At 47.6% G+C, this 13,379-nt stretch overlaps 1 long non-coding RNA gene across 1 annotated transcript in view; it reads left to right on the top strand.

The window, feature by feature from the left end:
- The first annotated feature begins 1,031 nt into the window (after window positions 1-1,031).
- LOC109293824 overlaps window positions 1,032-13,379 on the top strand; it is a 15,993-nt gene continuing 3,645 nt past the window's right edge. Inside the window, exons 1-2 of the long non-coding RNA XR_002096411.1 lie at window positions 1,032-1,160; window positions 12,480-12,794. This is a non-coding gene — a long non-coding RNA (uncharacterized LOC109293824). The remainder of the gene's footprint in view (window positions 1,161-12,479; window positions 12,795-13,379) is intronic.

Here is a 13,379-nt window from a genome sequence, read left to right as displayed (position 1 = left end):
TAGCCACTTAGGCAGATGGCTACAGCCTATATGGGCACCTGTTGGGGATTAAGGATTAGTAGTTGCCTTTTGGAAGGTCAGGTTTTTTGTTTTTTTTTAAAGATCAGTTACATGTGTACTATCGCGGTTGGAGTACGTGGAAAGGAGCAGGAAGGCATTCGGAGCAAGGACTGGCAAAGCCAGATGTGAAGTTTTTGCAAGGTTTGGAGCAGTGTGTGGACAATTGGGGCTCACCTGGGCTTTTTCAGGCTCTCTCATCCCAAACAAAGGAGGAAGGTTTTCTGGCTGAAGTCCAGAGGTAGGAATCAGAGCTGACTGTATGTCTACCTCTGTCACACATTCACTGTATGACCTTGGATACATCATTTTCCCTCACCAGGGCTCAATGTACAATGGTGAGCATAATGATTCCCACTTCATCCAGTCATGAAGGTTAAGTCATGACTGTAAAGCCCCTTGAAATCCATGAATGACAAGCACTGGGAAATCATATTATTGCGCTAGAAAAGCATATAGATGGCTCGAGCTATCTCTTGAGCAATCAGTCTTGTAACAGTACTCATTGCTGTAGTTTCATTTATTGTTGCAACGTATTACTGTTGCCATTATGATAATCCATGCTGCAAAAGATAGCAGAGACAGCATTGCTATCAAATAATTCCTTCTAATATGTAAATGATGCTTGGTTTCCTTATGAAAATGGCACGTTGCTATTAGTCTGTATTAGGGACGCATTTGTATGGCAAACCAGTTATTTGGGGGCTGTCAGGAGGCATAAAATGATTCCCCCCACCCCAGTCTATGTAGGACATATTCAGATCACAGCTGCTGATGTAATTGGATCCTAGAGTCTAATTGTAGCATAGGATACTAAGGTGTGGATTGCTAGAAACTGGTTTTTCCTGACCCTGGGCTGCTCTGGGAAAGCAATTTGGATAGAATTGGGAAGAACTGGTCCTTCCTGTTAACTCCCAAGAGCTATTATGCTGCTGCATGCCTTTGATCCAGTGCGTTGTCTTTTCATCTCCAAAGGGCCCAGCTGGATCTTGCTTCTCCAGCTGTAAGGGATGTGAGCGTTCGTCAGCGAGGAGTACCACAGTGCTCCATTATGTGTGCCACTTAGTCCAGACCCTGGGAGCACCGACTGTGACCAAAGAAATGTGAGTTCTCCAACAGAAAGGTGCAGGGGTGACACCTTTCACCTGTGGGTGAGCAGCTCTGTTCCTAGTTCACAAGCCCAGTCAAAGGAGCAGTTCGGACTTCGGTCCTCAGGCTGGGGGGGGAAGGTGCTTTGGGGCCGCAACCACCTCTCTGGTCCATGTTTTTATAATGTCTAGCATGGTGGAAGCTGGATCAATACCTGAAGCCCTTAAGTGCTCTTGCAATGTGTATAAATCATCATCATAACTGAGACCTTGCATTGTTGGCTAGGATTTTTCAAAGGAACTTCAGGGGATTATGTGCCTAATTCCTTTTGAAAGGCCAGAGAATGGGACTGGGCACCTAGCTCCCTGAAGCTCATTTGAAAATCCAGGTTGCCCTTATCTAGCCACATGAATTAATTGAATAAATGTAATGAATGACTTATGTAATAAGATCAATAGGTTTACAGGAGAGGTCTCGGCTTGAGAAGCCTAAATGCTCTATAGTTACCCCCACAAAAGGTGCCTTAGCAAGTGAGCAGCAACGTAAGCACCAGCAGGGCTGAGAAGGCTGCCCCAGCGCTGGGCTCAATGCAACCCTATTAAAAGCAGCTTTGCAGCTTCGTCCTGTTGCCCTGCTAGGACCCCCCAACCTGGATCTGCAGGGAGCTCAATCTTCCTGGGCTATTCAGACCTTGGCCTCTTTGCAGAGGCTGCTGACAAAAGGACTCATTAAGAGCAGTTGTGGAGGTTGTGATGGAAATTGCTGACCCCCTACCCACAAAGACCCCCGATCACCCCACTCCATCCCCCACTTAACCTCCATCTTCTCATGGTCTCCCCCAATCCTCCTCCTGGCCTCCTAAGGACAGGTTTGTTCCCTCTTCTCTCATGATAAATATTACATATATCCACCTTTAATAATTAAACAGTACATAGCATCTCTGATGAGGTGGGGAGGCAGGAAGAGGAGGGAGGGAACTAATCAGGGAGAAGGGACTTGAAGCAAGCCTGTATGTTGAGTTACAAAGAACTACTTAGTTAACCTCAGTCCAGGTTATCTCAGGATCCGTGTGCCGGTGTTACCCAAAGACCACAACAATTGATGCACCCTGAGGTGACCCAGGGCAAACACACTCCAGGTTGCAAACCAGAACAATAGTACATCTCTACACCCGCAGCACTAGAGAGCACAGGTGTTGCCTTACTTGTGACGGCAGGAAAGACATGCCCAATGCATGCAGTGAGAAATGCAGTGTGCCTGCTAAAAGCAGAAAGACCCGGTGGCATTTCCTGTGCAGAGCTGCCAAAAAGAAGCTGAAGAACCACTAGTTGCTCCAAACTTGTGACCTGAGTATTGCTGACCTCATTTACCAGTTTAGTGGGGAAGGTTTGTCACTGCGTTCAGTGGGATCCAGGCCTTATAACGCTTCACGGTTGCTGATTCTAGTCCTGACATGACAAAGTATTTCAGTGCAAGGAGAGTCCTTTTGCAGTCACAAAGCTTAGCATGTGCCAAAGTGCTTGTTCTGAAGCAGGCTGTATGCAGTTGCTTTAAATCAGCATGTGCATTTACGCAGTTGTCTGCCTTTTGGGGCTAATTCTAGCCCTCATCCATACTGGGGTTTGTATGTTGAATGGTTGTTGGGGAATTCATGCAAAACACCCGTCACCTCAACCAGCCAAAGCCCCAAGCCTGCCTGCCTCTGAAAGATGGGCGAAGCTGTGAATCAGTAACAGAACAGCAGCCCTGAGCTCAGATAGTCCCAATGCTGCAGAAGAAGCCGTACATAGTCAGTGGTGCTGCTTCAAGTCTGAACACCTGCCTGCTTCATATGCCAACGCTGCACCCAGGGATAACTCTTAGGGTTTTCGAGTGCGATACCACGAGTGGTATGTGTTAGACAAGAATATGGGTATATGAAATATTCCTAGCAAAGCCTTAGGGCATGTGTGCATGCGGGATGGCTTAAGTTGCTGTAAGGAATGAAAATTAAAAACCCAGATGCACACGTGTGACTTACATTTGAGCTCCATTTCACTGAAAACAACCATCAGCTCCTCTGCAAATGTTTTCTCTCTTTCCCCCATCGTTCCTGTAACCTTCTCCCTAGATCCTAGACAGAAACCTGCTGCTGATTTGGCTTTTTAAAGTCAAGTCATAATTTTCTTTCTTGAGCTTCTAAATGAAATGAACAGGCCACATTTCATCCAGACAGACTCAGCAACAGAAGCTAATCTGTTATTTTTTTTTCATTTTCACACCTTACAAAAATGGTGCCCACTGCTTTTTTAAGCCTTGAACTTCCCTAGAGCGACATAGTGGATTTTTGTTTTTAAACAAAATATATATAAATTCCTTGATATGCTGCACCCAAATCATAACAATCTTGCTGAATGATCCCTACTTATTCCTTTAAGTTTTCATGTGCTTCTCCTCCTTGTAGGCTGTTAACAGTTAAACTGTCTACTTGGGACTCCTTGCATTGCTCTGGGGAAGAAGATACCTGCAGATGCCTTGCACCTTGCCCAGGGGACTTCCCATAGTGAAGCAGTTTGTGCCGCCACCTCCCCACCCACAGGTGCTGGAATAGTAATAATGGGCTTCTGCATGCTGCATTGCACCACCACCCGTGGTGTGCATAGCCTGGATCCCTCCTTGCATGGTCACAATTTGGGGAAGGATGGCAGACCTTGGCCCTCTAGGACTTGGCCTTTCTTTCTCCAAAAAGACACGAAACAAAGTGCTTAAGTTTGATGCCTGTTGCTATCCTCTTATGAGACGCGGAGCAAGCTTTGTGTGGATGAATGGTTGAAATGCTTAACCCTGTATCTTTTGAGAAGATGACCTGTAGGAGAAACCCTAAAGCTTTTACTGAAATAAGGGACTTGCAGCTAGGAACCTGTCAGGACTATGCTAACCTCTGTGTAGGTGGAACTCATTTTTTTTGCCACGTAAATAAATATCCTGGCACTTAGGGTGAGGACTCTGGAGGGAAAACGGAGCAGACACATGATGCACAGCATTTACTGCAGAGGAAATATTTTTCTCCAGAGGAAAGTTACTTTGGAGAAAGTCAGAAGTAAGATTAGACTGGACAAAGTTCTCTGGTGTATGTGTTGTGTGTCTGCTACCATTGCCTGCATCACTCTGGGGTAGCCATTGGCTTCAGGCTGGACGTAGCCCTGGCTGGGATGATGCAGTTGGGGCCGGTCCTGCTTTGAGCAGGGGGTTGGACTAGATGTGACCTCCTGAGGTCCCTTCCAGCACTCATTTTCTATGATTTGATGACTCAAATCAAACAGCTTCCTGGCAGCTGGGCACTATAATACCTCCTATGTATTCACTCCTTGTGACAGAGTCAATTTACTTGCAAATAAAATCCAATGAGTAAATGTGTGTCCGTAATCACAGAAGCAAAGAACCCCACATTTTATACCTCCCCCTCCATTATCAACCATTTGAAGCTATTAAAAAAAAAATCCATCGCTGCTCTAGCAATCGTTACTGATAAAAGTTTCTCAGGCGCATGAGAACTTTAATTTTGAGCCATTTTGTTTCCGCCAAATTAGGGAAAAGTTGTTGAGACTGAAAAGCAAGTTGCAGCTTGAAGCTGCTGTCCTTCATTGGCTTTGGTAGCTTGGACCTCTACTGTAGACAGCCCCTTTTTCTGCAATGCGATTTTCATAAGTCTGCATTCAAAAATCCAGATTGAAGGACATATATAGCGAATAGCATAACAGGATGCTGCGGGAGGCAAGGGTTTCTTAGGGTGAGATGTTTTATTGGACCAGCTCTGATGTTGGGATAAAGATGGACAAGCTTTCAAATGCAAGATGTTCTTCATCAGGTCACTGAGTGATCGCAGGGAACCAGGCATGGTGTGTGATCAGACAGCAAGGAGGAATGTCTTGCTTTTGAAAGCTTGTCTAACTTTATCCCAAGTATATAGTTGGTCCAATAAAAGATCTCACCCTAAGAAATCCTTCTCTCTCACATAATTTCTGGACATCTACAACATCACTCTTACACTACCATAAGGTGATTGAGTGGAGCGCTGGCTATGCTAGTAATAGAAACAATAGGTATTTAGTGCACAGAGGAGCACTGACTGTTACTGGGGTGGGGGGGCAGCATGGAGGAGCCGGAAAGGGCAGAGTCCTGGTCATTGCTGGATATAATGTGGAGTAATAAATCTGCTGCTTTCTATCATTCAGCACCCAGTTAACAGCTGACTATTCATACACAGGCATGATGCAATGCAATAAGAATGCACTCTCTGCACAATACTCCCAAACGTACCCATGTCACCCTAATTGTCTCTTTTAAACAGCAGTCATTAGGCATTCCTGAGTCAAAATTGTTAGGAGAGGCTCTGCTAGTTGGCTTTTTGTATTTACGAATGAGGAAATACAGTACAGTCTGTAATGCGCCAACGTTTGCCGCTCGCACTCGCAGTACAGGTCAGACTAGGACACCGTGTAGGAATAGCAAGGCCTCTCCTCCCACCACAAGGTACAAGTAACTCCCATCAAAGTCAACCGTTTTGATCAGGAACATAAGAAAATAGGGTTGGGAGTGTCATCTCGTCCCGTCCCCGCCTGTCGCAGGTGACCATTTCATATAGCTCAGCTCATAAAATTGATCAAGGTCCACCTTAAAACTACTTAGGATGTTTGCACTCATACTCCTACTGGGAGAACCTCCCTGCTTGGATGGTGAGAAAACTTCTAATTCCTAGCCTCCATTTATTCATGGCCAGTTTACACTCATTTGTTCTTCCTTTCTTGTCCCTGGTGATCGTCAACAAGTGTCTTGACGCCCATCTTGCTGGTGTCGTTTGACCCCAGCGGTCTTTCCTGCCCACGTGCAGGGGGCTGGACCCGAAGATCTGTAAGGTCCCTTCCAGCCCCAAACAACTATGAAACTATGAAAATCGATTGTCTGTTAAGTGGAGACCAAAGACAGGGGATAAAGCAAGAGGTGAAATCAAGGCAAGACTCAGGAATGCAAACAAGCTCTTTTGATGAGAGCTCCTCCGTCTCGGACCACTCCTGAACTGGTTCCAGAAAACAGGCCCTTCTGGTTTGGCCCCTGCCCAGAACATTTGTGACCAGGTTGGATTTGGGGATTCCCATATGACTAGCTCTCCCTGCCACCTCTGTGTAGCTACCTACCTGCTCCAGCTTTGTTCTCATTGTGCCCTACTGTTATGTTTCTAGGAGCTGGCTGTTGACACAAGGTGTTGTCATCGAGGGGGGACTCAGCCTGTCACAGACTCTTGACTCTGCTTTTTCTTGGTCAGCCAATTAAGCTGATTGCACATGGTTGCATCTCTGTGCATGGAAAACAATACCCCAGCCCAACCCCATGGCTGTATCTCTGTGCATAGAAAACCATGCCCCAACCCCTAAATTCCAGGCCAGTGGAGTTGCCAGTTTATCCATCCCTTGAATGCAGACTGCTTCTCCCAGATCAGTTCCCGGAAGAAAGCACACGGACTTGCACAGTCCAATTACATCCCTTGCCAGAAGGTGTAGTTTATTGATGGAAACAGAATAATTCAGCTCAGCTCACCTTTCTGGTCTCCTTTGTGCCTGACTTACAGCTGATATGAGGGCTCATACTGGCACAGTCACTTGATTGCAGCTGCAGCAATGCATTGCATATTCACTCTGAAGGTCACCAGCTCCATGACCAAGATGAAAGCAGTTACATTTACAATGCGCTGGCTTTCATAGTCCCAGCTCCTGCATTATAACTGGCAGAAAAGGCAGCACTGAATGGAGTTTGGATGTCTACTGACAGGCCCGGAAAAGGAGGAGAGGGCAGCTCCTGGGAAATTCTGGGTTATCAGTAGGTATAAACAGGTGTGATAAATCTGATAGGTCATGCAAATATTCCCATGCTCCAAGATATATAATAAACACTCTGAGACAGGAAACTCCCAGGTGTTTCCTAAAAATGATTAAGACAGTAGAAGAAAAGATTCAGTTGATATCACAAAGCTGAGTCAGTATAGAAAGGACAGGTTTCTTGAAGCTACGATCAATGTATTTCTCATGGGAAAAGGCTGGCACTACGGCCGTGCTTGGGGCTGGTATATTGTGCTGCAAGGGGTTTGTTTCCATGCATATGATATTTGCTCTTCCAATGGATTCGAATGGCTCAAGGATGTGATTCTGGGCCTGAGCAAAGGCAGGCTTCAATCTTCTCTTGACATCTGGATGGTGGAAATAGCATGAGACTAGATCTATTCCTGTTCCTAAAAGGTACACTTCCGGGTTTTCTTGGGTTGCTGCAAATGCAAACACGCCCTTCCAAATATGATAGCCGTAGCGTAAGTCTTTGCACTTTTGCTCCAAGGAAAGGTTCCCCAGGCCAACTGCTGCACATCATCAACCCCGAATATTTTCTGAACCCACAGAACACGGCTGCCTTTCAGTCACGGTGGAAGAAGCTTGCCTTGAATCCCAGCAGAGGAAAAAGGAGGAGGCAAGCGTGGAAAATCTGTTCCACCTGTGATCATCACCTGGAAGGGGTCATTTGGGCAAGGTGCCTTGTTTGTGATTAGATAGGTTCAGGTTTTTTGGTAAGAAGACCTGGATAAAGAGATCCGTGCAGACCAAGTCTCTCCCACTCACCCACTACGGTGACCTTGTGCAAAGCATTCACCCCCAAAACAGCCATGCTGTCTGTCTGTCTGTTGAGACTGTAAGTTCATCAGGGCAGGAACAATTTATGCAGCAACTAGCACTGTGGGGTCTGCCCAGGGCTGAGATGCTACCACAGACCAAATGAAAAAAAAAGGCGGCTATCAAAGTTTGGCACTGAGTGCACCCCAGATTAATTCCTAGTATAATAAACAATGCATTTATTTAATTTTGCTGATTTGTTTAATTTTGCTGACAAGCAGCGGTTGACAGTGGCGTGGGGTTTTTCTGTTCCCAGCTCTACCATTCCCTGAGTACGAAAATCTAGATGCATCAGTGAACCTCTTGGTGTCTGACTTGATTCATCTATGAAGTGGGGGTGAGAGCAGAGAGCTGGGACCCTCAATGATTCATGAATGGTTTGCACAGCACAAGTGTTATAGAAATGCAGAGCGCAGGTCTTGCCTCCTTCAGGGGCATCTGGAAAAGAAATCCTAGCAGTGAGAAGTGCTTCACTTGACTAGTGCCAGGAGAGGGCACCCGCAGACCAGGTTCACCAACAGCGTGTTATTTCTGGTAACACCTCCTGTATACAGCCTATTCTGAGAAGCAGTCAAAAGCTATATCCATATCCAGGAAAATGTTACTCAGACTGATCACAAGTGTTCCTCTCTTCCTTTTTCCATCATGTTTCCAACCAGTTGCTACGTAGGTGCAACCTTGACAGAAAACTGAAAATGCAGATGCATCAAAAGATTTGGCTGGGCAATGATTTTCTTTTCCTCACCAGCAGAAGAAAAATACCATACAAATGAAATATTTCCCCTCAACTCTTTCTCGTATTTTCTGGTGGTTGTTTCTTTGAATGAAATGAAAACCCAAAGCTTTCGATTGTTGAAAAGCCAAAAGATTTGTTTTTTTAGGTGGTCAAGCCTGGATGCTTTTGCTGGAGACAGATTTCTCTTTAAAAAAAAAAGCACATTTCTACACTTTTTCTAAAGCCGCTGGGCCTAGCTTAGGTGGGAGCAGGTGGAGGGGGAACGCTGGCCCGAGCCGTTTAGTCATTTCTATTCTCGTTGGAAGGGCGAGTCCCTTTCCGTCTTGGAGGCAGGAAGATCCCGGGACCCTTCCTCCAGCCGGTGCAGTGACACCACCCAGAACCGAACCTGCACTCCTCTTCCCAGGTGTTTTTCTCACTTTGGTTTTCCTCCTCCGCTTTCACCTTCTGGGGGCCTGGTCCTGAGAGATGAGCACTGCCCATTGTGTTGCAGATGCCTGGCTCTGGCCGGCCCAGGTCCTTTCCCGCTGGTTCTGCCTATTCAATCTTTCTTCCTTCCCGTTTCTGCCCCTTGGTCTCGCTTTCACTTCCCTGTGCCTGTTCCCTGCACATGCTTGCCCAGCTTCCTAGTCACATCCCCTCCCTTCCTGTGACCCTATATCAGTGTCCAGGCTTCCCATCTCTCCAGTATCCCCCTGCTCCTTCCAGACGCCTTGCAGACCCCTGGGATCCCCGGACACCCCTGTTTTGCTGTGTGAATAGCCACGCGGGACAGCATCGCCCCGTTGCTGTTGGGACAACAGCTACTAAAGAATCAAGACTCGGCGAGCTGGACAGACAGTGACTAGGTTTGCGAAGGACTAAGAGTTATAGTCAGTTGGCCTCGAGTGAGATTGCCAGAGCCTTGCTCTTTCGTTTAACAGCAACCTGCTAAGACAAGCAAGGAAATGGTGTCTGCTTCGGGTTACTTCTATGCACCTCTAGGCTGCACTTACCCCAATAAAAAGGCTGTGGGCACCTGCAGAAGTAACTGGGACATGGAAGGGACTAGCCACCTCTCTACAGGACACGAGCAAGCCCTCTACAGAGGGTCTCCAAGGTTTGAGACCCTCTGGAGTACATCTCAAGACAAGCTCCCCTCCGGCGATCCTCCTATATAGTGAGGACACTGGTCCCAAGGGTTTAACCCCTTTATGGGCGTGCATATCGCGAAGGGCCTTGTGGGCAGTGTTAGATGGTTGGAAACCACTGCAGGCAGTCAACAGCGGTGGGTTGAGCAGCAGCACCTAAAGCACAGACTCTGCTCCTTGATCTAAAGGAGTAACCCCAGTACCTGGCAGCAGTAGTAAGCTCTTCTCCTCCGCATAAGCCAGCTATGTGACTTGCATGGTACACGTATGGTATGGTTCAGCCTCGTTATCATGAACCCCCTGCGGACCAGCAGAAAAGTTCATTCAAACAGGGTGTTGGCTATACTTACTCTGTTGGCTGCCTTGCCATCGTAACAAAATTGGTTCCTGCTGTTCGGACTATTAGAGGCCGAGGTTTGTTATAACGAAGCGGTAGTGTATTTTTAATTCGATATACAGCCCCCTATGAGAATAATTGCATGTTGGGGCATGAGGGACTTTATAATACTCTGCACATATACACGCACCCTCTGCTGCCCCTTCTTTTCTCGAGAGGGGGCAAACCCTTGAATGTCCCCATCCCTTGTTTCTCGAATTTTGTGTGCTTAGGTCCTAGGCAGGGAAGGAGTTAACCACCGCTGGTCCGTGCATGTTCAGGATCAGACCTCACAGGATCCAGGAGATTTCCTTTCACTGCACAAGCACGAGATCTTTCTGCCCCTTGCGTGGACACAGATGTGTTGGCAGAGTGAGGGGGGAAGGTGGAGACTCAGAGGCTGGATGGCTCGGTTACAGCACTTCATCCTCAAGGGGTGAATCCACTCTTGCTTCAGGCTGCTGTCCCTGGCTTGCTCCGAGGGCCGTACAGCTGAGGGCATGCAAAACTTGGGGGTATCCAAACCCCAAGCCTCTGGGCTGGGGCCTGCAAGTAGGATGCCTGCCAAAGGTTTTGCAAACATCTGAAGCCCCAGGTGCTAGTGGAGGATGGTTGCTGGTAGTAGGGCGACCTATGGTTCTGGACTCTTGCATTTGGAATTAGTTTTGGCTAATTTGGCCTCGGTTACAAATTAATTAAAAAACCCAAGAAACTCTTGCTTAAGGCTGCTATGAGCATACGTACGGCAGGCGAGGGGAAAAAAAAAAAAGAGTGGAAAAACAGACTCTTTGTTCCAACGCCGATGAACTTTCTTGGCAAAAACAGAGACTTGTGCAAGTCTCGGAGGGCAGAAGCAGCACGTGGCATCCAAAATTACTTCCAAAGAGGAAGTCTGAAGGAAACCCTTTCCTCTTCAAGGCGTTTCCTCTCTCGCTACAATACAGGGCACTGAATGGGGCCGGTAAAAGGCCAGCTCCTTGCTCAGGAAACACCAAAAGCCAATGCATTTGGAGGCTGGTGTGAGTCCACCTTAGAGGATCCTATCCAGCAAATCCACACTGTCGCAGGGATCCCCGATGCCTATTAATGAGACTATCTGCTGGGGCAAGTTTTGCCTGGGTAGGGCTCTGTGCATAGGGTGGTGAAAAGCATGGAGCAGGGTACAGGTGGCTACTGATGGCAGAAAGGAGGCGGCAACAGAGGACTGGGCACTTGTCTATATAGTTGCAGGTTTTAAAGCTCTTGGTTGTACATTTGTTTTAGGATGTCAGGGGACTGCTGTGAGGACAAGTCACAGAATCATAGAAAATGTTCCTGTCTCGTCGACCACCTGCATTTGGAGATGGTGGAGGACACCAGAACGGAGCACAAAGCCCAGCCCGACCTCTCTGCACAACCCCAGCAGCTGCCTTACACAGCACCGTGCTCACCCGGCAATGTATTTGCCTTGGCTTCTTGCTGCTGGAGCAGACCAAACCCGGTGCAGGAAAGCAAAGGAGGAGTCCCAGAGGGTGCACATCAGCTGGAGACAAGCCTGAGACATCGAGGAATCCAGTGACAATTCCTGGGAGGGGGCTTTGGGTTTTTTAAAACACAGCCACAAAAAAGTGGCCCTGGTGCAGGAAGTTGCACGGCTCGCTGGAACCAGCATGGAGCCCAACACTGCTCTCATTCATATTGGCATCAGGGCCCCGTGCCAGCCCCAAAATTGGGCAGGGCGTCTGTACACCCTGACTTGTCTGACACAGAGACAAGTTTCCTCCTAGGCATTAAAGGTCAGAAACCCAATGAGTGAGTAATTGCTCTTCCCAGGCAATGCCAAGGTCTAATCCTAGTGACACCTACACAGGTCAGAGCCCAGAGCCAGCACAACAGGCAAGTGCAAACCCACAGCTCTTTCCCCAACCCTAAAATTTGATTTAAAATTCCACAGAAACACGCCAGTTTTGATGACAATTTTCAATGGGCAGGGAAAGGTTTCTGAGATCGAGGCTGGAATTTCAAGGTCGCGGCCAAAGAGGGATGCTCCAATGAGTACAGGGCTTCGGTTAATTATTTACATGGGACACATGAGATTTCGGCATGAATTCTTGATCTGAACCAGGTATAGGAAAGATGACAAGTCAGGCGGGTGCCTCAGTCATGGGTGGCAGTGGCGCAGAGACTTGGAAGCTCTCACCATATATAATCAGAGAAAATGAGGGTTGAAGGGACCTCAGAAGGCCATGTCTAACCCCCTGCTCAAAGCAGGACCAGCCCCAACTAGATGGGCTGACAGGGGCCTGCAAAAATTTTAAATCTCAAAAATGCCCATGGGATGAAGGAAAACCTCTTGTCCCACCCTCCTGCATTTTAAAGCCAGTTCCTAATTGTTTTATTTGGAAATGTCTTTTATTTAGGAAGTTTGCTTCTGAAACACCACCTGGGGAATGGTGTCCATGATTTCAGCCACAGCTTTCTGGGACAGCACAGGAGATCTCAGCTCTTCCCACTGCTCCCCCCCGCACCACCTTACCACCCCAACATACCCCATTTCCGACTCCTTGGCTTATGCTGCGGCCTCTGCACCGAAACCAGAGGTGAGAGAGAGTCTGAACAAAATCTCTTGCACTGAGGCAAGCACACAGGGATTGGTGAAGAAACCTAAACTGGGGACACACCCATGCACTGTTCTCATGTGATTTCAAAGAAAACTAAAAAGGGAGATAAAAAAGGTATGTTTGCTCACACCACTTCCCTCCCCTCCTCCTTTCCGCACCAAAGCAGCAGCACCATTTCTTCCGAGAGGGGCACAAGCATAAAGGAAACGAATTGTAGGGCTACACCTAGTGCTCCTTTCACTTGCTTTTAAACTAAGTCTAAGGGGGGAAAGGGGGCAGCTCTAACCCACCACCCCCTCACCAGGGTGGCGGGAAGCTAAGAGGTCCCCGTGTCCTGCTCACCAGCCCTGGCCTTGGGGCTGTCCACGGAGGAGACTGTGGTATCTGTCAAGGGGCTTTCCTGGGAAAGCAAGAGCCTCTCTGTTCAGGGGGGCAATATGCTTGTGTGTCCACTGTAACGGGTAAGGAGATACGGATGAGCGTGTGCTTGCTGTTATTGTGAGGGAATTTGATGCTGTAGTTGTGTATGTGTTCTGGGGCTTGACAAGTGAGCTGGACCGGTCACAAGATAGGGGGTAAAGGTAGAGGGGGGTGTGTGTGTGTGTACATACACATATCTACACACACACACACACACACACACACACACACACATCTATACACATCCATCCATCCATCCATCTGTATATATTTTAGGGT

The sequence above is a fragment of the Gavialis gangeticus genome, unplaced genomic scaffold (genome assembly GCF_001723915.1).
Source record: "Gavialis gangeticus isolate Ggan-Ray unplaced genomic scaffold, GavGan_comp1, whole genome shotgun sequence".
NCBI lineage: Eukaryota > Metazoa > Chordata > Crocodylia > Gavialidae > Gavialis > Gavialis gangeticus.
The sequence above is the reverse complement of the archived record's forward strand: the minus strand, read 5'-3'. Positions and strand labels throughout refer to the sequence as shown.